This window comes from Bombina bombina, chromosome 2 (assembly GCF_027579735.1).
Source record: "Bombina bombina isolate aBomBom1 chromosome 2, aBomBom1.pri, whole genome shotgun sequence".
Lineage (NCBI taxonomy): Eukaryota > Metazoa > Chordata > Amphibia > Anura > Bombinatoridae > Bombina > Bombina bombina.
This window is the reverse complement of record NC_069500.1, coordinates 1,014,181,912-1,014,207,015: the sequence shown is the minus strand read 5'-3', so window position 1 is coordinate 1,014,207,015 and position 25,104 is coordinate 1,014,181,912. Positions and strand designations below refer to the sequence as shown.

The window sequence follows — 25,104 nt, the reverse complement described above, 5'->3', positions numbered from 1 at the left end:
TTTGCAACTGCCCATAGTTGTTACTTTGTGTGATCTTCTAAAATTGCTCACAGATACTGCTCTGGGCTGGGGTCAGTTTGTATTTTTTCTGGGTATCATCATGATTCCTGCTGACCTTAGAACATGAATTAATGTCCTTTACTAGTGAAAGACCCCACAGAATACACATATAGTACTTGATGCTTTTATTCCCAACCAAGGTGCAAATTTTAAATAAAAGATTTGGCTACTCTGGCCTGATTTCTGGTAACTGTTTTATCTTCACTTGCTGCCTGAATACGTTTAATACTACTTTAAAGTCAGATTTTTTTATACAGTGCTATAATTACAACCTCATGCTACCTCAATATCTGTGGTATTACTTTACTTTGCAATTAGCAATCTACAACAGTTTGTTACCTCACTACAGTGCTCTAGTTATCCTATTTTACTGAGCTGAGCTTTTACAAAAAGACTGCTCAGTTGTTGCAGTACCTCTTGCTCCAGCTACCCTCTTTGTCATGTTCCAGCTTCCATTTGCCCTTTACTAGACTAGGCATATATAATCTAATTGCTGCTTTACCTGCTTCATTTTACTCCCTTTTGCAGAGGTTTAGATCATAGACTTGCATGGGCTGTAGTAGTGAATGAATTAGAAATTAATAATGAATTGCAGCATGTAGTTTCCATTAACTTTTTAGCTTTAACATTTAAAAAATGCTGCTCAAACAGGCAATAAAAAAGGTTTTCAAAGGGTCAAGGCTGCTAAATTTAATAAGTCCAAAAATCATACAAAAAGTTACCAGAAAATTGTTTTGTAATGAAGTGGAATACTTCTGTTCAGTAGTCTTTATGTAAAGAATTAGTGATGTTAACAACTGCTGGAAATCACTCAAAGACATAGAATCCATAAAACAGGTATATGACACTAAAATCTTGCTGAAAAGACTTCCTTCAACACTAAAACCTTTAGAATTTAAAGATATCTGTAACCTCCGCTCATCCCAGCTGTGAGTTGTGACCTTAGTCCCATTATGATCAATATCTACCTCACAACCACTAACTCCTCACTGCAAGTATTGCACTGTCAAGGACACTAAAATTATAAAACTGCCTTCAAATCCATACAAATAAATGTAGTATAATAGGATAAACACCCTATATCAAATAATTCACTCTTACTCATGCACAAATTAAAACTTTAAAAAAAAAGTTAATGAGAAATAAAAAATCTAGTAAACTTTCTCTGCTCTGAAATACAAAAATCCACAATTTATAACATCTCACACAAAAAAGTAATTGTAACAAACAAAAAAATACATCCACTCAAATAAGGGCCAGGGCGATATTTGCGCTCTACTCAGTAATACCAGCGCAATGCAAACGCAAGCTCGCTTTTGCATTACATGGAAGCTTTGCGCTCACAAGAGCGTGCTTCCATATTCTAAAATGGGAGCCTCATTCTCATACCGTCAGACACTGCTGAGAACCATCATACCTCATTCTCATAAAGTCAGACACTCCTAGCGCAGTGAAGGGGGTAAGTTGTGCAGCATGGGCAGCATATTTTAAATATATATGTATATGAATATATACATACTGTATATATTTATATGTTAATAGGTGTATATACACATATTAACACATAAATATATATCTATATAAGCATATACATATATATTTACAGGGAACACACAGTCCCCATAGACCGCTATGTAAAGGCACTTTTCAGTGCCATTTTTTTTTTCTAACACCCCACACTTTAACCCTTTTGTGCAGTTTACAAATGAGGTGCATACTGTTTTGCGCAAGCGATATAATTTTTTCACAAGCCTTTTAAATGGTGCTGATATTACAAGTTGAGCAATAGCCATTTACACTTCAATCCTTACCGCAATCTCAGAGCTGTGGTTAACTGTTTTCCGAAACAAAAAATTTGCACAAAACACTTCAAAAAAACATTGCAAGGTACAGTTACACTCATATTAACACTGTCTAATAAAAAAAAATATTGCACAAAAAAGTTATAAGGGTTTAAAGATTAGTGATGTCGCGAACCTAAAATTTTGCTTTCGCGAATGGCAAACGCGATCTTCCGCAAATGTTCGCGAACCGGCAAACCGGCCGAACCGCCATTGACTTCAATGGGCAGGCGAATTTTAAAACCCACAGGGACTCTTTCTGGATACAATAGTGATGGAAAAGTTGTTTCAAGGGGACTAACACCTGGAGTGTGGCATGCCGGAGGGGGATCCATGGCAAAACTCCCATGGAAAAGCAGACTGATGTAAAAGGTTTTTTTTACAAAAGTTACACTAATGTTACAACAGATATGAGTGGTGGCACTGAGGATGGAAGTAGGCACAGTATACGCTGGGAGCCTGACACACAGGCTGGCACTAGTGGCAGGCTGGCCTGGCAAATACAATTAAATAACACTAGCAGACTGATGTAAAAGGTTTTTTTTACAAAAGTTACACTAATGTTACAACAGATATGAGTGGTGGCACTGAGGATGGAAGTAGGCACAGTATATGCTGGGAGCCTGACACACAGGCTGGCACTAGTGGCAGGCTGGCCTGGCAAATACAATTAAATAACACTAGCAGACTGATGTAAAAAAAAAAAATTAAAAAAATTTACACTAATGTTACACCAGATATGAGTGATGGCACTGAGGCTGGCAGTGGCAGGATGGCCTAGCAACTGCAATTAGATTACACTAGCAGACTGATGTAAAAGTTTTTTATAAAAAAATTTACACTAATGTTACACTAGATATGAGTGGTGGAAAACAGAGCAATTAGGCACAGTATATGCTGTGGGCCTGACACACAGGCCTGATGGAAAATGAAATTAGATTACACAAGCAAACTGATGTAAACGTTTTTTTTTTTTTTTTTTTAAATTTACACTAATGTTACACCAGATATGAGTGGTGGCACAGAGCAATTAATCACAGTATATGCTGTGGGCCTGGCACACAGGACTGATGGAAAATGAAATTAGATTACACTAGCAAACTGATGAAAAAGTTAGTTTTTTTTAAATTTACACTAATGTTACACCAGATATGAGTGGTAGCACAGAGCAATTAATCACAGTATATGATGTGAGCCTCACACACAGGCTGACAGGCAGGCAAATGCAATTAGATTACAAAAAAAAAGAAAAGACTGAAGTTCTAGCCCTAAAAAGGGCTTTTTGGGCTGAAGTTCTAGCCCTAAAAAGGGCTTTTTGGGGTGCTGTCCTTACAGCAGAGATTAGATGAGTCCTTCAGGACTGTAGTGGACACTGAATACACTAGCCTAGCTATCAATTTCCCTATAAAATCACCAGCAGCAGCACTAACCCTCCTCTCACTAAGAATGCAGGATCGTAATGAATCTAAAATGGCTGCTGCCCAGGAGCTGGGAGGGAGTGTCTGCTGCTGATTGGCTGAAATGTGTCTGCAGACTGTGAAATACAGGGTCAAAGTTTCCTCAATGATGACGAATAGGGGGCGGATCAAACATCACATATGTTCGCCCGCCGCGGCGAACGCGAACAAGCTAAGATCGCCGGGAACTGTTCTCCGGCGAATTGTTCGCGACATCACTATTAAAGATATGTGATATTGGGTGTTAGAAAAAAAAAAAGCTGCCAAAGTACTTTCACATAGATACATACATTGCTTAAGATGTATTTTTATGTATATAGATATTGCTATATATGTGTACATATTAATGTATTTACATGTATTGACATATATACACATATAAAAACATAAATATATATGTACACATATAAAGACAGATATAGAAGTGTATTAGAGCCCATTGCCATTAAGTAGATAAAAAGATGTTAAAACATATAAGCGCAATATTCATATTAAATAAATATTTTAACTATTTAGTTACTGTAAATATTTCACATTTGCTATGTTGTTTGTGCGAAGGGGGTTAGGTTTTTTCCAACAATTTTTTTTTCTCCATTGACTTCTATGGAGAATGCGAAAATGCAATTGTATTTGCGGGATCTCAGGGGTTAGGTTATTTTTTCTACTTTTTTTTCCCCATTGATTTCTATGGGGGAATTCACGCACACGCATGCGAAAACTTAAGTTAGGATTTTTGTGCTATTCAGATTACCCCTTGTGCAAAGTAAGTTTTTCTGTAATTTGTAATACAAACACAACACGACTAGCACAAAAAGCTTAACTCCAGTGCAGTGATGTCGCAAACCTAAAAATTTGGGTTCGCGAACAGCGGACACGAACTTCCGCAAAAGTCCGTGAACAGGCGAACTGCCATAGACTTCAATAGGTAGGCGAATTTTAAAACCCACAGGGACTCTTTCTGGCCACAATAGTGATAGAAAAGTTGTTTCAAGGGCACTAACACCTGGACTGTGGCATGCCGGAGGGGGATCCATGGCAAAACTCCCATGGAAAATTACATAGTTGATGCAGAGTCTGGTTTTAATTCATAAAGGGCATAAATCACCTAACATTCCTAAATTGTTTGGAATAACGTGCTTTAAAACATCAGGTATGATGTTGTATCGATCAGGTAGTGTAAGGGTTACGCCCGCTTCACAGTGCGCAGTGTAGGTGATATACCTGCCCTGACCATGCTTTGCAGACCAGGTATCAGTGGTCAGATGGACCCTTGCCCCAACACTGTGTGCCAAACATGCCATTATAGCAGACTTATATGGCTTTGGCGTTGCTTTTTGGTAATTAGAAGGCTGCTAAATGCCACTGCGCACCACACGTGTTTTATGCCCAGCAGTGAAGGGGTTAATTAGGGAGCATGTAGGCAGCTTGTAGAGTTAATTTTAGCTTAAGTGTAGTGTAGTAGACAACCCAAAGTATTGATCTAGGCCCATTTTGGTATATTTAATGCCACAATTTCCCCGCCAAATGCGATCAAATTTAAAAAAAACTTAAATTTTTTCGCAATTTTAGGTTTTTCACTGAAATTATTTACAAACAGCTTGTGCAATTATGGCACAAATGGTTGTAAATGCTTCTCTGGGATCCCCTTTGTTCAGAAATAGCAGACATATATGACTTTGGCTTGCTTTCTGGTAATTAGAAGGCTGCTAAATGCTGCTGCGCATCACACGTGTATTATGGCTAGCAGTGAAGGGGTTAATTAGGTAGTTTGTAGGGAGCTTACAGGGTTAATTTTAGCTTTAGTGTAGAGATCAGCCTCCCACCTGACACATCAGACCCCCTGATCCCTCCCAAACAGCTCCCTTCCCTCCCCCACCCCACAATTGTCCCCGTCATCTTAAGTACTGGCAGAAAGTCTGCCACTACTAAAATAAAAGGTTTTTAATTTTTTTTTTAGCATATTTACATATGCTGTCGTGTAGCATCCCCCCTTAGCCCCCAACCTCCCTGATCCCCCCCAAAAACAGCTCTCTAACCCTCCCCATCTGCCTTATTGGCGGCCATCTTGGGTACTGGCAGCTGTCTGCTATTATTTCACAGTCAAAAAAGTGTTGTTTTTTTTAAATGTACACTACTGTTACACCAGATATGAGTGGTGGCACTGGGCAAGTGGGCACAGTATACGCTGTGAGCCTGACACACACACTGGCTGGCAGGCAACTGCAATTAGATTACACAGGAAAAAAAAAAAAGCAGACTGATGTTCTAGCCCTAAAAAGGGCTTTTTGGGGTGCTGTCCTTACAGCAGAGATCAGATGAGTCCTTCAGGACTGTAGTGGACACTGAATACACTAGCCTAGCTATCGATTTCCCTATTAAATCAGCAGCAGCTACACTGTCCCTCCTCTCACTAAGAATGCAGCTTCCAAATGAATCTAAAATGGATGCTGTCCAGGAGGTGGGAGGGTCTGGGAGGGAGGGTCTGCTGCTGATTGGCTGTAATGTGTCTTCTGACTGTGAGGTACAGGGTCAAAGTTCACTCAATGATGACGAATAGGGGGCGGATCGAACATCGCATATGTTCGCCCGCCGAGGCGAACACGAACATGCCATGTTCGCCGGGAACTATTCGCCAGCGAACTTTTCGCGACATCACTACTCCAGTGTAGTTTTCGCAATCGCAGGACAAAAATACCGCAGCAATTATAATCTAGCCCTGTATTTTGGAGGCAATTGTGGGACATTTTTACAATTGACCAGAAGTCTAATTTTTCGAGTGCTAATTGCTACCACAAACTCACAGTATCAATAACCAGTCACTTGTAATGGTTGGTTATTTTGATTGTGCGCCCGTAAACGGGGCAATTTGACAGTTTATGCAATAAATTAGTGCTCACTTTGTAATCTGGCCCTAAATGTAAAAAAAAAAAACACAATACTTTTTTCAGTCAAAAACCTTACATGGCCTATCGTAATTTAGGTTGTCTGCTGATATAGCGCTAATCACAACTGCCTGTCTCGATTCTCAAGAGTGAATACATACATTAAGGGCCTTCACAAGTACTGACAACAAGGAAATCTCAATAACATAAACCTCCTATAAAATAAATATGTTATGAGACATATAAAAGTTACGATTTTTGGCTGATGATACAATAAAATATCTTGTTATGTCTTCTGCAGTAATCATTCCCATTTCTAGACTTTAACATCCTCTATCCTTTCTATTCATTGAGGCTCATTTGTGGTTTTTGACTTCTATGTATGCCTTTTCATTTTAACTGTGTTATTATTCTACGCTTTTGTGGTTTAGCATTTTAAACTGTGTAGTCTGAGCAGTGGCAGGTGATTATTTAGTGCTGGCGGGTGATCAAACATGCAAACGAGACATTGCAGTTAGAGTTACAAGGTCAATATAGAAATATTTTCAAGTAAGGTGATATACTACTTCATATTTTACAGCTAAACAGATCTAAAAGGGATTTTTTAATGCAAGCATTGAAAATTACTCCATGTATTGTAAAATATTGACATACAAAATACATGTTTAAAAAGCCTTTAAGCTGTCATTTTGTTAGAAAAAGTTACATTGTTTTGCAGGCCAGGGACACAACTATTGAAAATCCATTTGAGTGTTGATTATCTTACCTCTATTACTATGGCTAATTAGGGACATATATAAGTGAGCTCCTCCACATGTCAAGCAATCACTGTGCATTATGTTGGAGTGTCAACGTTATATATCACACAAAATAAACACTCTAGTGTCTATGAGGCAAGTATAAAAAATACAATGTTCAGATTGCAATTACAGAAAATGTAGACAAAATAAATAATAAGAGTGCACTGCAAAATATTTTCATAATATGCATATTGAATTAATAATCCAATATTTTTGTTACGTTTATTGCTCCTTTAAATATCAAAATGCTAAGTAGAACATTATTCATTATTTTTTATAGTTGCTGTGTCCTCCGTATCCATTCTACCTGGAGTTCCACAGACTTCAGATAATACATTTCAGTGAGCCACATTTGTATTTATAATTTTTTATTTTTCACTTTTCTCTTAGACACCCTTATTTTGATTCCTTCATAGCATCTATTCTCATTCTGTCCTCTATCAATCCAATTTACAAACACTCTGTAATTAAACACAAAATGTATGTGTGTGAAAGAGAGTGGAAACGCAATTTCTCAAAAGTACTGTCGGTGTAAATGGTGCATATATACATATATGTATTTATAGTGTTTAAAAAAATATATAATGTGTCAAAAAAAGTTAAAGAATAGAACGCAAAAAATGTAGCTTTCTATATGTCACTGATTTGTCACTGCTTGCTATGGTGACCATCTGAATTGTTGATGCAGTAAGAATGTTGACTGAATAAGGAAAATATTTAAATTGCTCAACAATATAACAATGTCATTTATGACAAGCGCCATTTAATAAAATGTCTGGCATTCAAGGGGTTAATCCTACCTTTAAACCCCCACCCTAAGTGCATCATTAAATGCCATTAATATAAGTGACAATATTTCAAAGGCAGAGATGTGACAGTGTAAATGTGATGTAACAGCCAAAAAAATGTGATGTTGATAGTATTTCAATAAGATCCCAACCTGTGTTCAACATTGGGCAAAACAGTAAATTCTGGGTTTTAAATGTATTCAAGGAAATCTTGCCAACTGTCCTGTAAAAGACTGACTTAAAGGGACATTCCAGCCAAAATTGGAAATCACATGGGAGCATTTCGGTATTGAATTGAAGCACTTTTGTCATATACATGTATTAGCAAAAATGCTTCTAATAAAAGCTACAGCTGTTTTAAAAGTGTATTTAAGTATGCACCGTGCACCAGCATTTAAACACAGCACTTGCTCAGAGAGCCTAAGGTGCTTGTACCATGTGGCAATGACTCAATTTGTTAATAGCTGACATGATACAAGCCCCATTGATGATCTGATCACCTGCATTATTTAAAATGCTGGTTCACTGAGAATATCTAGCTGTGCTTCACATGCACGTGCAGAGAAAAATTCTAACACTAACAAAGTGTTACCTTTTAATAGAAGCATTTTTGCCAATATATCTATATTGCAAATATGTTTCTATTCAAAGATGTAATTAATCTATGTGCAATTAAATTTTGACTGGGATGTCCCTTTAACCTAAACCCTTCCCAGGAACTAAACTTCACAGAATATACACTGCTCCCCCTATGAAATGAATATACCCTGCCCCACAATAAGCCTAACTCCCAGATCATGTAGACATTGAATAAAAATAAATAAATTAGGAGTAAAATTTTATTTCTTAAAGTGAACGTCAATTTTCAGCAATGAGTGCCTGGTTTTTAAAAATACTTTTAAAAACAGGGGCACTTTCATTGATGAAAGTTTACATTGCACCGGATTTGTAGAAATACTTACCTTTTACTTCTGCAAAACCGGATCGGCGATCCCCCTCCTTCTTCTTCCTGCTGTACAACCACAGCAATGACGAAACCGGCTTCCTCCAATCACAGCCAAGCATCACAAGATGGACGCTCTGGGGGTGAAGCCATGATTGGAGGAAGCTGATTTTGTAATTCATGATGTCAGTACAGAGGAACTGAGGCTGGGATCAGCGATCCGGCTTTGGAGAAATAAAAGGTAAGTATTTCTACAAATCCGGTGCAATGTAAACTTTCATTAATGAAAGTGCCCCTGTTTTAAATAGTATTTTTAAAAACTAGGCAGTCATTGCTGAAAATTGACATTCACTTTAAGTTATTTGTCAATGATTTTAAATTTGAATCCAAATTAAATATAATTTTTTATTTGTACAACATATAACACATACTGTAAAGAAAATTATTTTACTGCATAATTTAAATCGTAATTTTTCTGCATATATTTAACACAAATTTGAATTAATAAATATTGGGCCAGATTACAAGTGGAGTGCTAATTAACGCTCCCACACAAACGTTAATTGCGCCGCCGCCGGAAGTAAGCTTTTTGTGCTCGTCGGGTTGTGCTCGTATTATGAGTTGAAAGTAAACAGTTTTTCACTCTGGCACTTACCTAATAAGCCTAAAAAGCCGAACTTTGAATATCGCTTGCATGTTCACTTATTCCCCCATAGAAGTCAATGGAGTGACAAAAAGTGGAAAAAAACACCTTACTCTTGCACAAACCCGATTACATATTCTCAATTGTGATAAACAGACATGAAAATATAATTATTTCACATTCCAATGTTCTGTACATAGCGGAATATGTTCTTTTTATTCATAAATATATATATATATATATATATATATATATATATATATATATCTCAATGTAAATATTTGCAAAGGAAATTAGCACATCTAGGCAATATTCCCCACTTGCGTTTTCCCAGAAATACCTCATATACAATGTTACCAATGCACAAGAGAATTCTGGGTAAGATATGCAAATTAGATATGCAAATGAAATGCAGCAACCAGAAATCTATCTCCTACTGATGAGTTCCAAAAAGAACGAAACAGGCTGTCTAGTGAGTGATTTCTGGTTTGCTGCAATAATCCTGTTAAAAGGATAGCTGTGTTAAAACAGTATTTTGAAGCAAAAAAACTTTTTGCATATCTAATTTGCATATCTTACCCAGAATTCTCTTGTGCATTGGTAACATTGTATATGAGGTATTTCTGGGAAAAAGAAAGCGGGGAATCTTGCCTAGATGTGCTAATTTTCTATGCAAATATTTACATTGATTTAATTTTGAGACATGGAGGATTTTAATTTCAGTTTTTTATCTCCCCCATAATTTTAATATATATATATATATATATATATATCTATATATATATATATATATATATATATATAGCAAACATGAGTGATGAATCCTAATGGACGATATCCGTGTTCCCAGAGACCTCACAAATAAGGCACAGCAGGATTTTTATACGTTTATTGTCATAAGAGAAAACCAAACGTTTCAGCCCGCACATGGGCTTTTTTCAATGGTAGCGAAAAGCCAAAACGGACATACCAAACAGAACCCACACCCACGTATAAATACCCACCTCCCCACAATGTGAACCAATCAGCACACCCAATCGGCTGTGTGAGGTCCCTGGGAACACGGATATCGTCCGTTAGGATTCATCACTCATGTTTGCTGTTCGTTTATATGGCAGTGCATCAGGTGGTTGCTGGAGTTGAGTGTGTCGTTTCCAAATCGAACTATATATATATATATATATATATATATATATATATATACAGTATATACACAAATACAAATGTTTCTGCACACCTTACAAAATTATTGTATTAATATTACTTCTTAGGGGTGCAAGCAACCAACCAAATAATTACACAAATAGAATATTGCCGCACATCCACTTCTATATTATCAAAACATTTTAAATATTGCAAAAATTCTCCTAAGCTCATATTTTAAAATTGGGATCTTAGTCTCACAATATGGCCATATTTTGCTTAAAGGGACACTGAACCCAATTTTTTTTCTTTTGTGATTCAGATAGAGGATGCAATTTTAAACAACTTTCTAATTTACTCCTGTTATCAATTTTTCTTCGCTCTCTTGCTTTCTTTATTTGAAAAAGAAGGCACCTAAGCTATGTTTTTGGTTCAGTACCATGGAAAGCACAAGTTTTTTTGGTAGGTGAATTTACCCACCAATCAGCAAGAACAACACAGTGTGTTCACCAAAAATGGGCAGGCATCTAAACTTACTTTCTTGCATTTCAAATAAAGATACCAAGAGAATGAAAATAATTTGATAATATGAGTCAATTAGAAAGTTGCTTAAAAGTGCATGCTCTATCTGAATCACAATAGAATAAAATTGGGTTCAGTGTACCTTTAACCCAGTCACCAACTTACAAGGTGTCCCAATGTTGACTGGTCCTAACACAATGTGATACCTTTCTGGGCTGTAACATTCCTGCTTTAACTATGCATCTAAGAATGAGCCTCTCTGGCTTTATACACACTTCCAGTCTCCTATAATGAGAGCACCTGAGCAACTGGGGGTGGGGTGCTATAGACCATGAAGATGGTTAGTTTTCCTTTAAATACAAATGTTTCTGCGCACCTTCTTACTATATTACCCAGTTGCTCAGGTGTAATAAAATCAAAAGGTGCTTCAATAAAGTATTAGTTTAAGGGTGTTCACACTTGTGCAACCATATTATTTTAGTTTTTTATTTTTACTTCCCTTTACCTAAAAGATTTCAGTTTGTTTTTCAATTGAGTTGTACAATTTATAGGTCACATTAAAGGTGGAAAAAGTTCTGAAATGGTTATCTTTGTCAAATTTGTTTACATCACAGAAACCTGACATTTTAACAGGGGTGTGTAGACTTTTTATATCCAATATATATATAACATATTCTGCTATGTAAAGAACATTAGAATGTGAAATATTTATAGCACATACACAATTAAAGGGACAGTCAACACCCGGTACAACTTAATCCCATAATTTAGATCCTCAGAATAAGATGAGCCTGTACCGCCTCCAATGTTAAATACCCCTAACGTTATAGGAGTAATTGTCCACAGCACATACGTTTTTCTGCTATAGATATGGCGGCCAAACTCCTCCCTTCCTTCGTCCCCTTCTCTATTGAATTCCATGCTTGTTCGTGTTTCTTTGCTAATGCGTATGCGCATTTTAATTTCTTTCCACTCGCAAGCAGAAATCTGAAGTGCTGCTGTGAATCCCCGCGAACGCCTGTTAAGAATCCAACTGAGGATTCTATTCTGATTGGCGGTTGAGATTAAAAATGAAACGTAATACGTAACGTTGGGTGGAGTTTTGCGCCATGTCTACAGCAGAAAAACGTATGTGCTGTGGACAATTACTCCTATAACGTTAGGGGTATTTAACATGTGAGGCGGTGCAGGCGCATCTTATTCTGATGATCTAAATTGTGGGATTAAGTTGTGTCTGGTGTTGACTGTCCATTTAAATACTTTTATTAAATATGAATATTGCATAAATATGTTTTTTTCATGTTTTCATCTACTTAACTGCATACATAGGTATTTATGTGTTTATATGGGTATATATGTCTGTAAATACATAAATCCACATGTACACATATATAAACACAAAGGCCCTTTGCCTACCTTTCTTTCCCCTAACACCTGAGATCTCATATCTTTGAGAGTTTATAACTTTTGTTTGCAATATTTTTTTTAAATATTTTTTATTACATGGTGTTATTATGAGCGTAACTGGACTGTATTTTATTTTCTATGTGTTTTTTTTATACTTTTTTGTTTTGTGAAACAGTTGACCAGAGCTCTGAAGTCACGGTAATCATTCTAGCGTAAATCGTGATTGCGCTCAAGCAATTGCGTTTACTTTTAACTCCTAATACAAGTCAAACGAGTGTAAACACCCGCAATAAACCCCTTATCGCTTAGGTGCAAACGTTTGTGCTCTATTCGCAATCTGGACCATTATGTGTTATAATTATTCAATATTTATTTTATTGAGTGCCATATTGTAATGTATGTGGGCCTTAATTAGCAAGCAGTGCTCAGGCAAGATACCCAGCCAGGGAACTTGTCCACTCATGTATGGGCTTGTGAAGAAGTATCATAACATTGTACAAGTAAGTGGTTGTGCAGCCCCGTCTTCCGCTTTCACACAACTAATTTAGGTAGCGGAAAAGTTAGCAAGCAGTGGTCTTATGAATGCTGCTTAATACCTTGCAGCTGTGTGCATTGGAAGGGCTCCTGAATATGCAGCTTGATAAATGGAGTCTCTACTTCATATACAAAAAAATGTAGGGTACATTTTGATAATCTTGTGGAGTTTTAAAGCTTTAGAGAATAGGATTCTGTGTTCTTAAATTTAAAGAGGTGTCTTTTTTTCTTTTAAAAGACCTACATGGACATGTAATTAATTAATTTTCCTTTTAATGTAAGTTTAGAGCATTACATAAGCATTAAAAAGACATTAAATTCAAAATTAAAATGTCATGATTCAGATACAGGATGCCATTTTAAACGTTTTTTTCCATCTACTTCTATTATATAGTTTGCTTTGTTCTCTTGGTATCATTTGTTGAAAAACATATCTAAGAAGACTCAGGAGCAACAATGCACTACTGGAAGTTACAGTAGCTGTTTTATGGAGGATGCAAATGTATGCCTCTTGTCATTGGCTCACCCAATGTGTTCAACTAGCTGCCAGAAGTGCGTTGCTGCTTTTTCAACAAAGGATATCAAGAGAATAAAGCAACTTTGATAATAGAAGTAAACTGGAAAGTTGTTTATAATTGCATGCTCTATCAGAATAAAGAGGAAAAAGAGTATTTGTGTCATATTCATTTTTTTAAAGATATTTTTTACTAACACTTTCACTTTTTAATTAGATTTAAAGGGACAGTCTACACCAGAATTTTTATTGTTTTAAAAGATAGATAATCCCTTTATTACCCATTCCCCAGTTTTGCATAACCAACACTGGTATATTAATGTACTTTTTACCTCTGTGATTATCTTGTATCTAAGCCTCTGCAAACTGCCCCTTTATTTCAGTTCTTTTGACAGACTTGCATTTTAGCCAATCAGTGCCTGCTCCCAGATAACTTCACGTGCATGAGCACAGTGTTATCTATATGAAATACATGAACTAACACCCTCTAGTGGTGAAAAACTGTTAAAATGCATTCTGAAAAGAGGTGGCCTTCAAGGTCTAAGAAATTAGCATATGAACCTCCTAGGTTAAGCTTTCAACTAAGAATACCAAGAGAACAAAGCAAAATTGGTGATAAAAGTAAATTTTAAAATTGTTTAAAATGACATGCTCTATCTGAATCATGAAAGTTTATTTTGGCCTAGACTGTCCCTTTAATTAGAACATAATTCTACCATTTCAAAATACAAAGTAACTGATATCAATATGGTAAAGGTTTGCACGCTACTAACAGCTTTATTATTTAAAGTGTAGACAACATTGCATGTTTCATCTAAAATTAGCGAATAAGGGTTAAACAAGAAGAACCAGTTTGGTAACAGCAGAAGCACAAAGCTTAAGCAGAGGAAGAAAACCAGGAAATAAAAAGCCTGCATGGAAAAAAAAAAAAGTCTGCATGGCTGACTCAAGTCCTACACATGGACCAAAAACACTAATGCAACATGGAATGTGAGTAATTACACCACCAGTCAATATTACATCACAACGCAGGAACCTGCTAAAGTAAACAACATCAACTCATTCAAACTAAAGGGACAGTCTACACTTAAATTGTTATTGTTTAAAAAGATAGACAACGCCTTTACTACCCATTCCCCAGCTTTGCACAACTAACATTGTTATATTAATATACTTTATAACATCTAAACCTCTAAATTGCTGCCTGTTTCTAAGCCACTATAGACATCCTTTTATCACATGCTTTTTTATTTGCTTTTCACAACAGGATACTGCTAGTTCATGTGGGCTATATAGATAACATTGTGTTCACACCCAAGGAGTTATTTAAGATTTAGCACAACACAGTACTAAATGCAGGTCAATAGCTAATAAATAAAAAGTCATGTGATCAGGGGCTGTCAGAAGATGCTTAGATACAAGGTAATCACAGAGGTAAAAAGTATCTATACTATAATTGTGTTTGTAACGCGTCCGTCACTGTCGCCAGTTGCGCACGCATCCTCAAAGGAATGTTGGCTGCGCAAGGCAGCCAAAAGAATGTTGGCTGCGTGCGCAGCCAAAAGAATCCACCTAGATGCAGTATAGTAGGGAAACATGCAACTGCCCGCACGAAACATTAACGAAAAAACACGTAACCGCCCACACAAAATTACAAAAAACCTAACCGCCCCCACGAAATAATAAAAAAACTTAACCACCCGCACAAAGTATTAACAAACACCTAAACCGCCAACCACCACATCGCAAAATAATAAAGTAATTAACCCCAATCCGCAAATTAAACAACGCAAATAACATAATTAAAATATTAACCCCTAAACCACCAAACCCCACATCGCAAGAAACCTAATTAACCTATTAACCCCTAAACCACCAACCCCCCACATTGCAATAAACCTAATAACCTATTAACCCCTAAACCACCAAACCCCCACATTGCAATAAACCTAATTAACCTATTAACTCCTAAACCGCCAACCCACCACAATGCAAATCACTAATTTACAGCTAGATTCCGAGTTGGGCTTTATGAGTGAAAAAGCCGTTTTATGCTTCATAATGATGCTTTTTTTCCCTAACGCAGCTATTACAAGTCTTGTAGGTAAAGGTGTACCGCACACCTTTTTGGCCGTCACGCAACGTCAGTACCGCACTTTTAAAAAAGTCCTTTTTCAATGGGACTTTCATAGCGCCGGTATTACAAGTTTTGCAGTGAGGCCAAAAAGTGAGCGGTACACCCTATACTGACAAGATTCGAACCCCCATCTAAAGTCAGTAGTTATGAGTTTTACGTTACAAAGCTGTAACATAAAACTCATAACTAAAGTGTTAAAAAGTACACTAACACCCATAAACTACCTATTAACCCCTAAACCGAGGCCCACCCACATCGCAAATACTAAAATAAAAATATTAACCCCTAATCTGCCTCTCCGGACATCGCCACCACTATAATAAACCTATTAACCCCTAAACCGCTGCCCTCCCACATCGCAAACACTATTTAAATATTATTAACCCCTAATCTGCCGTCCGTCAACACCGCCACTATAATAAACCTATTAACCACTAAACCGCAAGCCCCCCACAAAGAAATACAATAAAATAAACTATTAACCCCTAAACCTCTGGCCTCCCACATCACTACATAAATATTTTAACCCCTAAACCTAACCCTAACGTAATCCTAAGCCTAAATCTAACCCTAACCCTAACACCCCCTTACTTAAATATAATTAAAATAAATCTAAATAAACCTTACAATTATTACCTAAATAATTCCTATTTAAAACTAAATACCTATAAAATAAAACCTAAGCTAGCTACAATATAACTAATAGTTATATTGTAGCTATCATAGGTTTTATTTTTATTTCACATGTAAGTTTGTATTTATTTTAACTAGGTAGACTAGATAGTAAATAGTTATTAACTATTTACTAACTACCTAGTTAAAATAAATACAAACTTAACTGTAAAATAGAACCTAACCTGCCTTACACTAAAACCTAACATTACAATAAAATAAAATAAATTTAATTAATAAAATACAATTTTCTAAATTACAAAAAAAATAAACACTAAATTACACAAAATAAAAAACAAAATTATCAAAAATAAAAATGAATTACTCCTAATCTAATAGCCCTATCAAAATAAAAAAGCCCACCCAAAATAAAAAAAAAACCTAGCCTACACTAAACTACCAATGGCCCTTAAAAGGGCCTTTTGCGGGGCATTGCCCCAAATAAATCAGCTCTTTTACCTGTTAAAAAAAAATACAAACACCCCCCAACAGTAAAACCCACCACCCCCCTAACCAAACCCCCCAAATAAAAACCTATCTAAATAAACCTAAGCTCCCCATTGCCCTGAAAAGGGCATTTTGATGGGCATTGCACTTAAAAGGGCATTTAGCTCTTTTTCATTGCCCAAACCCTAAGCTAAAAATAAAACCCACCCAATAAACCCTTAAAAAAACCTAACACTAACCCCCAACGATCCACTTACAGTTTTCGAAGACTGGTTATCCATCCTCATCCAGGTGCAGAAGTCTTCATCCAAGTGGGCAGATGTCCTCATCGAAGCCGGCAGAAATCTTCATCCAAGCGTGCAGAAGTCTTCATCCAGACGGCATCTTCTATCTTCATCCATCCGGCGTGGAGCCGGGTCCATCTTCAAGACATCCGGCGCGGAGCATCCTCTTCTTACGATCGCTGCTGTAAAATTAAGTTTCCATTTAACTGATGTCATCCATGATGGCGTCCCTTATATTCTGATTGGGGACGCCATCTTGGATGTTGCAATCAGCCAATAGGATTGAGCTTGCATGCTATTGGCTGATTGGAATAGCCAATAGAATGCAAGCTCAATCCTATTGGCTGATTGTATCAGCCAAAAGGATGAAAGCTCAATCCTATTGGCTGATTGCAACATCCAATAGGATTTTTTCACCTTTAATTCCTATTGGCTGATAGAATTCTATCAGCCAATCGGAATGTAAGGGACGCCATCTTGGATGATGTCACTTAAAGGGAAACTTCATTCTACAGCAGCGATCAGAAGAAGAGGATGCTCCGCGCTGGATGTCTTGAAGATGGACCCGCTCCGTGCCGGATGGATGAAGACTTCTGCTGCCTGGATGAGGATGGATGTCCGGTCTTCGAAAACTGTAAGTGGATCGTCGGGGGTTAGTGTTAGGTTTTTTTTAAGGGTTTATTGGGTGGGTTTTATTTTTAGCTTAGGGTCTGGGCAATGTAAAAGAGCTAAATTCCCTTTTAAGGGCAATTCCCATCCAAATGCCCTTTTCAGGGCAATGGTTAGCTTAGGTTTATTTAGATGTATTTTTTTTAACAGGTATAAGAGCTGATTTATTTGGGGCAATGCCCCACAAAAGGCCATTTTAAGGGCCATTGGCAGTTTAGTGTAGGGTAGGGTTGTTGTTTTTTATTTTGGGTGGGCTTTTTTATTTTGATAGGGCTATTAGATTAGGAGTAATTAGTTTATATTTTTGATAATTTCATTTTTTATTTTGTGTAATTTAGTGTTTATTTTTTTTTATTTAGATAATTGTATTTTATTAATTAAATGTATTTTATTTTATTGTAATGTTAGGTTTTAGTGTAAGGCAGATATGGTTTTATTTTACAGGTAAATTTGTATTTATTTTAACTAGGTAACTAGTAAATAGTTAATAACTATTTACTAACTAGCCTACCTAGTTAAAATAAATTCAAACTTACCTGTGAAATAAAAACAAAACCTAAGATAGATACAATATAACTATTAGTTATATTGTAGCTAGCTTAGGTTTTTTTTACAGGTAAGTATTTAGTTTTAAATAGGAATTATTTAGGTAATAATTGTAAGTTTAATTTAGATTTATTTTAATTATATTTAAGTTGGGGGGGTAAGGGTTAGATTTAGGCTTAGGGTTACGTTAGGGTTATGCTTAGGGTTAGTGTTACATTAGGGTTAGGTTTAGGGGTTAATATATGTATTTAGTGTTAGTGATGTGGGAGGCCAGAGGTTTAGGGGTTAATAACTTTATTATAGTGGTGGCGACATTGGGGGTGGCAGATTAGGGGTTAATAACTGTAATGTAGGTGGCGGCGATATCGGGAGTGGTAGATTAGGGGTTAATAGTTTTATTTAGGTGGCGGCGATGTTAGGGGCAGCAGATTAGGGGTTAATAACTGCAATGTAGGTGGCGGCAATGTTAGGGGCAGCAGATTAGTGGTGTTTAGACATGTTTTTTATGTTAGGGTGTTAGGTTTAAACGTAACTTTTTCTTTCCCCATAGACATCAATGGGGCTGCGTTACGGAGCTTTTGTTTCTGCGATCGCAGGTGTTAGGCTTTTTTTTTAGCCGACTCTCCACATTGATGTCTATGGGGAAATCATGCAAGAGCACGTCAAAACACTGCATGTATTTGGGTGAGGTATGGAGCTCAACGCAACCATATCGCCTGCTCAAGCCGGGTTTTGAAAAACCTGTATTAGCAGCGCTATAGGGAGGTTATATACTGCTGCTTTTGTGGCGGTTGTTAATTTCCCTATAGTGCTCATAACTCGTAATCTAGCTGTTAATTACTAAGCCCCCTAACCTAACAACCCCTAAATTAACCCCAATTACTTAAACAATTACAATTAAAATAAAAAATCCTAACATTAATTTAAAAATAAAACCTAACATTAAATTACAAAAAAATTATCTAAAATTACAAAAAATAAAAAGTCTAAAATTACAGAAAAAAATAAACAAAATTATCAAAAATTAAAAAATTAAACCTAATCCCTATGAAAATAAAAATGCCTCCCCAAAATAAAAACACCCCCTAATCTAAACTACCAATAGCCCTTAAAAGGGCCTTTTGTAGGGCATTGCCCCAAGTTAAACAGCTCTTTTACATTAAAAAAATACTAAGTCCCCCCCTAACAGTAAAACACCCCACCTACCAAACCCCCCAAAATAAAAACCTAACACTAAAAATCTAAACTACCCTTTACCCCGAAAGGGGCATTTGTATGGGCATTGCCCTTAAAAGGGCATTCAGCTCTTTTACAAGCCCATTAAATCCTTAATCTTAAAAATAAAAAAAACCAAAGAGCCATCGAGCGTGGAGATCCTCTTCGCATGATCGTCACCTCACACTGAAGATTGAATGTAAGGTACCCGTTTAAAAATGTGGGGTACCTTGCATTCCTATTGGCTGACAATTTGAAGTCAGCCAATAGGATGAGAGCTACTAAACGCTTATTGGCTGATTTGAACAGCCAATAGGATTTCAGTAGCTCTAATCCTATTGGCTGATTTAAAATTTTCAGCCAATAGGAATGCAAGGTACCCCAAATTGAATGCGGTACCTTCCATTAAATTTTTAGTGTACGACGGAGATCGGATGAAGAGGAGCCTCCACGCCGCTGAGGATCACCACCACTGAAGACCGCCGCTGAGGACTGCTGCTCAGGATCCGCGCATCAGGGAAGACTGCTCCACACCTCCGCTCCGTGACGCCTTCGCTCCAGATAAAGATAGAAGATGATGGAGCCATCTGGAAGAAGACCTTCACCACCGGACTTCAGGAACGGTGAGTACCTATTTGGGGCTTAGTTTTAGGCTTAGGCTATTTTTTGGGTGGCTTTTTTTTTAGATTAGGGTTTTTGGGCTGTAAAAGAGCTGATTGCCCTTTTAACAGCGGTAAAAGAGCTGAATGCCTGTTTAAGGGCAAATGCCCATACAAATGCCCCTCTAGGGGCAATGGATAGCTTAGGTTTTTTAGACTTAGTTTTTTTTTTATTTTGGGGGGTTGGTTGGGTGGGGGGGGGTTTACTGTTAGAGGGTTTTTGTATGTAAAAGAGGGCTATTGGTAGTTTATTGATAAATTAGGGGGTGTTTGTTTTTATAGGGGTATTAGTTTAGCTTTCATTTTTTTTTATTTTTTCTGTAATTTAAAATTTTTAATTTTTTTGTAACATTAGCTTGGGGGTTTGTATTTTTTTTTAAAATAGACTGCCCTCTGGACAGGCTTATCGCTGAGTATAAATATAACAGTGTTGGTTATGCAAAACTAGGGAATAGGTAATAAACTGATTATCTATCTTTTAAAGCAGTAAAAAATATATTATAGACTGTCCCTTTAAGAGGATAAATAATACATTTGTTTGATCTAATTTAAATTGTTTGTCGACTTAATTGCATAAAAAGTCTGCAATCAATTTTATTTTGAAAGACTATTTAAAGAGACATTACAGCCCATGTATAGAAAAAAGCAGCAACGTGTTAGATACATATGATAAAACTATACATCTATGAGGTATGTCAACACTGTAGTAACTGACAATTAAATATGAGCCTATATCTATATTCTGACAACATCTGGTGCCTTGTCTCAAATTCTAAAACCACAAATGTTTGTGCACAATACAAACAAGATGGAGGGTCACAATCAGCAAAGGATTTCTAGATATTCATTGTATATACAGGTACAAATCCACAAATCCGAAAATTCAAAATCTATAAAATTCCGAAATCCAAGCATTTTCATTAATATTATTTTCCAATAAGTCACACTCTTTGGATTTTTTTGTATTGTAAAATGAAAATGCTAGTCTATATTTATTTAACACAACTATTACTGTTTTGATAACATTACGGTACTATGTTTCTGATGGTACTATGGGCTCCATGTACGAAACAGGCAGCGTAAGCTGCTCCGGAGCACTTGCAGGGCAAGTTCGCAAATTTTAGCCTGCTTCCCACAATGTAATGACAGCTGCTTCTTACACCTCAGAGATCGTGAAGAAAAATCACCCGAACCCTCTCTCTCGTGGTGACTGTCAGATCGTTCTCTCTGGGCATTACATACTCGTTAGATCCGCTGCCTGTATGCATTAAAGGTATGCGGAACACTTCTTACGTTGATAAGCTTGTCCGCACGCTGCCTAATACGTGGGGCCCTATGTATACTAAAGTAATAAACATTATATATAACTACCTTTACGTTGCACATATAAGATGTATTATGTAAATATTGCCTAAGAGTCAGATTACAAGTGGCCTGCGATAAGCAGTATCGCTGGGCCGCTCTAACATTAACACGCAACTTGATATTACAAGACCATGGTAAATCACATTTATCAGAGATGGGTTAGCACGGCCGACATCACTCTAGCTCAATCTATACTTTCAATGGATATAGCGACCGCACTAAGTAGCGCTGAAATTACAAGATTAAGTTATATTTTACACTTGAGCAAAAGCCGAAAATATACAAGAATATTTAGTTAGGCTTGAGACCTAAATCCTTCCTAGGAACAAAACACATCCAAAACATATTAAAATAAAGTGATACACTTATATATAAACTATTTAATAAAAAATATTATTTGAATACTAATAAAAGGTTTTTAAAAGGGATAATGTATATGGAAAGGTGTTTGGCTGGATAGGGATCATATATATATATATATATATATAAAAGGTAGGTGACAAAACAGGCGCACAGGGCACACTTCGTGTAATACGTTCAGGTAATAAAAATAGATAAAATGTGAAAAATCCACGCTCACCTGGTGTATCCTCACGATATTTAAAGAGCCTTTGTGTTAGTAAAGTCTTCCTCCTCTTAATCCTCTAGTTCTTCCACGATCCACAGATGTCTTGGATACTTCCCCTTAGTTACAAGTTCTGTGCTCTGATCTCTTTGCTTGTAATTCTTAAAGACTTTTATTGTCTTCTTAACAGCATAGCAATCTGTATAATCTGCAACAGCCGCACCGAGTACATAAACGCTGACGTCATACGTCTGACGTCAGCGTTTATGTACGCGGTCCGGCTGGTGCAGATTATACAGATTGTTATGCTGTTAAGAAGACAATAAAAGTCTTTAAGACACATTTTGATTTGGCAAGATTTGCCCTCTCTTCTTTGCAAAAACACTCCAAATCTGTCAGATTGCGAGGGCATCTTCTGTGCACAGCCCTCTTCAGATCACCCCACAGATTTTCAATCGGATTCAGGTCTGGGCTCTGGCTGGGCCATTCCAAAACTTTAATCTTCTTCTGGTGAAGCCATTCCTTTGTTGATTTGGATGTATGCTTTGGGTCGTTGTCGTGCTGAAAGATGAAGTTCCTCTTCATGTTCAGCTTTCTAGCAGAAGCCTGAAAGTTTTGTGCCAATATTGACTGGTATTTGGAACTGTTCATAATTCCCTTAACTAAGGCCCCAGTTCCAGCTGAAGAAAAACAGCCCCAAAGCATGATGCTGCCACCCCCATGCTGGGAATGTTGTTCTTTTGGTGATGTGCAGTGTTGTTTTTGCGCCAAACATATCTTTTGGAATTACGGCCAAAAAGTTCAACCTTGGTTTCATCAGACCATAACACCTTTTCCCACATGCTTTTGGGAGACTTCAGATGTGTTTTTGCAAAATGTAGCCTGGCTTGGATGTTTTTCTTTGTCAGAAAAGGCTTTCATCTTACCACTCTACCCCATAGCCCAGACATATGAAGAATATGGGCAATTGTTGTCACATGTACCACACACTTGCCAGATATTCCTGCAGCTCCTTTAATGTTGCTGTAGGCCTCTTGGTAGCCTCCCAGACCAGTTTTCTTCTCGTCTTTTCATCAATTTTGGAGGGACGTCCAGTTCTTGGTAATGTCACTGTAGTGCCATATTTTCTCCACTTGATGATGACCGCCTTCACTGTGTTCCATGGTATATCTAATGCCTTGGAAATTCTTTTGTACCCTTCTCCTGACTAATACCTTTTAACAATGATATCCCTCTGACGCTTTGGAAGCTCTCTGTGGACCATGGCTTTTGCTGTGGGATGTGACTAAGAAAATTTCAGGAAAGACCAACTAGAGCAGCTGAACTTTATTTGGGGTTAATCAGAGGCACTTTAAATGATGGCATTTGTATGCTGACTCCTATTTAACATGATTTTGAATGTGATTGCTAAATTCTGAACACAGCTACATCCCCACACTTATGCAACCACATTATTTTAGTTTTTTTTGTTTTCTTCCCTCCACCTAAAAGATTTCAGCTTGTTTTTCAATTGAGTTGTACAGTTTATAGGTCACATTAAAGGTGGAAAAAGTTCTGAAATGATTTATGTTTGTCTCATTTTTTTACATCACAGAAACCTGACATTTTAACAGGGGTGTGTAGACTTTTTATATCCACTGTGTATATATATATATATATACAGTATATATACTGTATATATATATATATATATATATATATACTGTATATATATATATATATATATATATATATACACACACACACCGACCACTTTATTAGGTACACCTTGCTAGTACCGGGTTGGCCCCTCTTTTGCCTTCAGAACTGCCTTAATTCTTCTTAGCATAGATTCAACAAAGTGTTGGAAACATTGGTTCAAGAAACCAATTTGAGATGATCTGAGCTGTGTGACATGGTGCATTATCCTGCTGGAAGCAGCCACCAGAAGATGGGTACACTGTAGTCATAAAGGCATGGACACGGTCAGAAACAATAGTCAGGTAGGCCGTGGCATTTAAACAATGCTCAATTGGTAACAACGGACCCAAAGTTTGCCAAGAAAATATCCCCCACACCATTACACCACCACCACCAGCCTGGATCCATGCTTTCATGTTGTTTAAGCCAAATTTTGACTCTACCATCTGAATGTTGCAGATGAAATAGAAACTCATCAGACCAGGCAACGTTTTCCAATTCTTCTTTGTTTTTAAATTGAACAGGTATACCTAATAAAGTGGCAGGTGAGTGTAGTGTATATATATATATATATATATATATATATATAAAATATAAATAAATATATATATATATATATATATATATATATACACGGTTGAGCCTAATATATGTTTTAAATAGAAATACTTTAAATTTCTATGCTCTTCACTTAGAAAAATGTTCTTCTTTAATGTCAGCTAAATATTTTTATATATATCCGTATATTATATAGATATATATTTTTTCTAAAAAAATGTTTTTATACACATGTATACTGTACATATTTTTTTTTTTAATAAAAAGAATATTTTCTTCTATGTGAAGAACATAGGAATGTAAAGTGTTCCTAACCAAGCCCGCATTGACCATAGGGCATACAGGGCATTTGTCCGGTGGGCCGGGGCCTGTTGCAGGCTGGGGCCAGTTGCCTTTGCCCCACCCAGTCAGCAGCCTTACTATTTGTGCATGAAGCAAGGCCAGCCTTTCGACAAGAGTGTAACTTTAGGTGTCTCAGAGGTCTCAACTAACACTGGGCCTACACATCTAGGTGAACCTTCTGGTCTTTCAGTTATGCTCCACCTGCATCATGTCTGACCCCTCTTTCTGCCCCCTGGCAAAAGAGGGGGCACAGTATACATAAAGGGCTAGATTACCTGTTGAGAGCAAAATATTGCTTCTGCAGTATTACAAATGACCTCGTGTTCGCATTGCACGGAAGTATTGCACTCATGAGAGTGCGCTTCCATAGGCTGCAATAGAAGCCTCGTTCTCATGCACTTTTCTGTGCTGTTTTTTTCTAACACTCTGCA

At 36.9% G+C, this 25,104-nt stretch overlaps 1 long non-coding RNA gene across 1 annotated transcript in view; it reads right to left on the bottom strand.

Moving 5' to 3' along the window:
- LOC128649987 (uncharacterized) overlaps positions 1-22,196 on the bottom strand; it is a 38,282-nt gene extending 16,086 nt beyond the window's left edge. The window contains exon 1 of the long non-coding RNA XR_008400709.1: positions 22,109-22,196. This is a non-coding gene — a long non-coding RNA (uncharacterized LOC128649987). The remainder of the gene's footprint in view (positions 1-22,108) is intronic.
- Between the last annotated feature and the right edge of the window lie 2,908 nt (positions 22,197-25,104).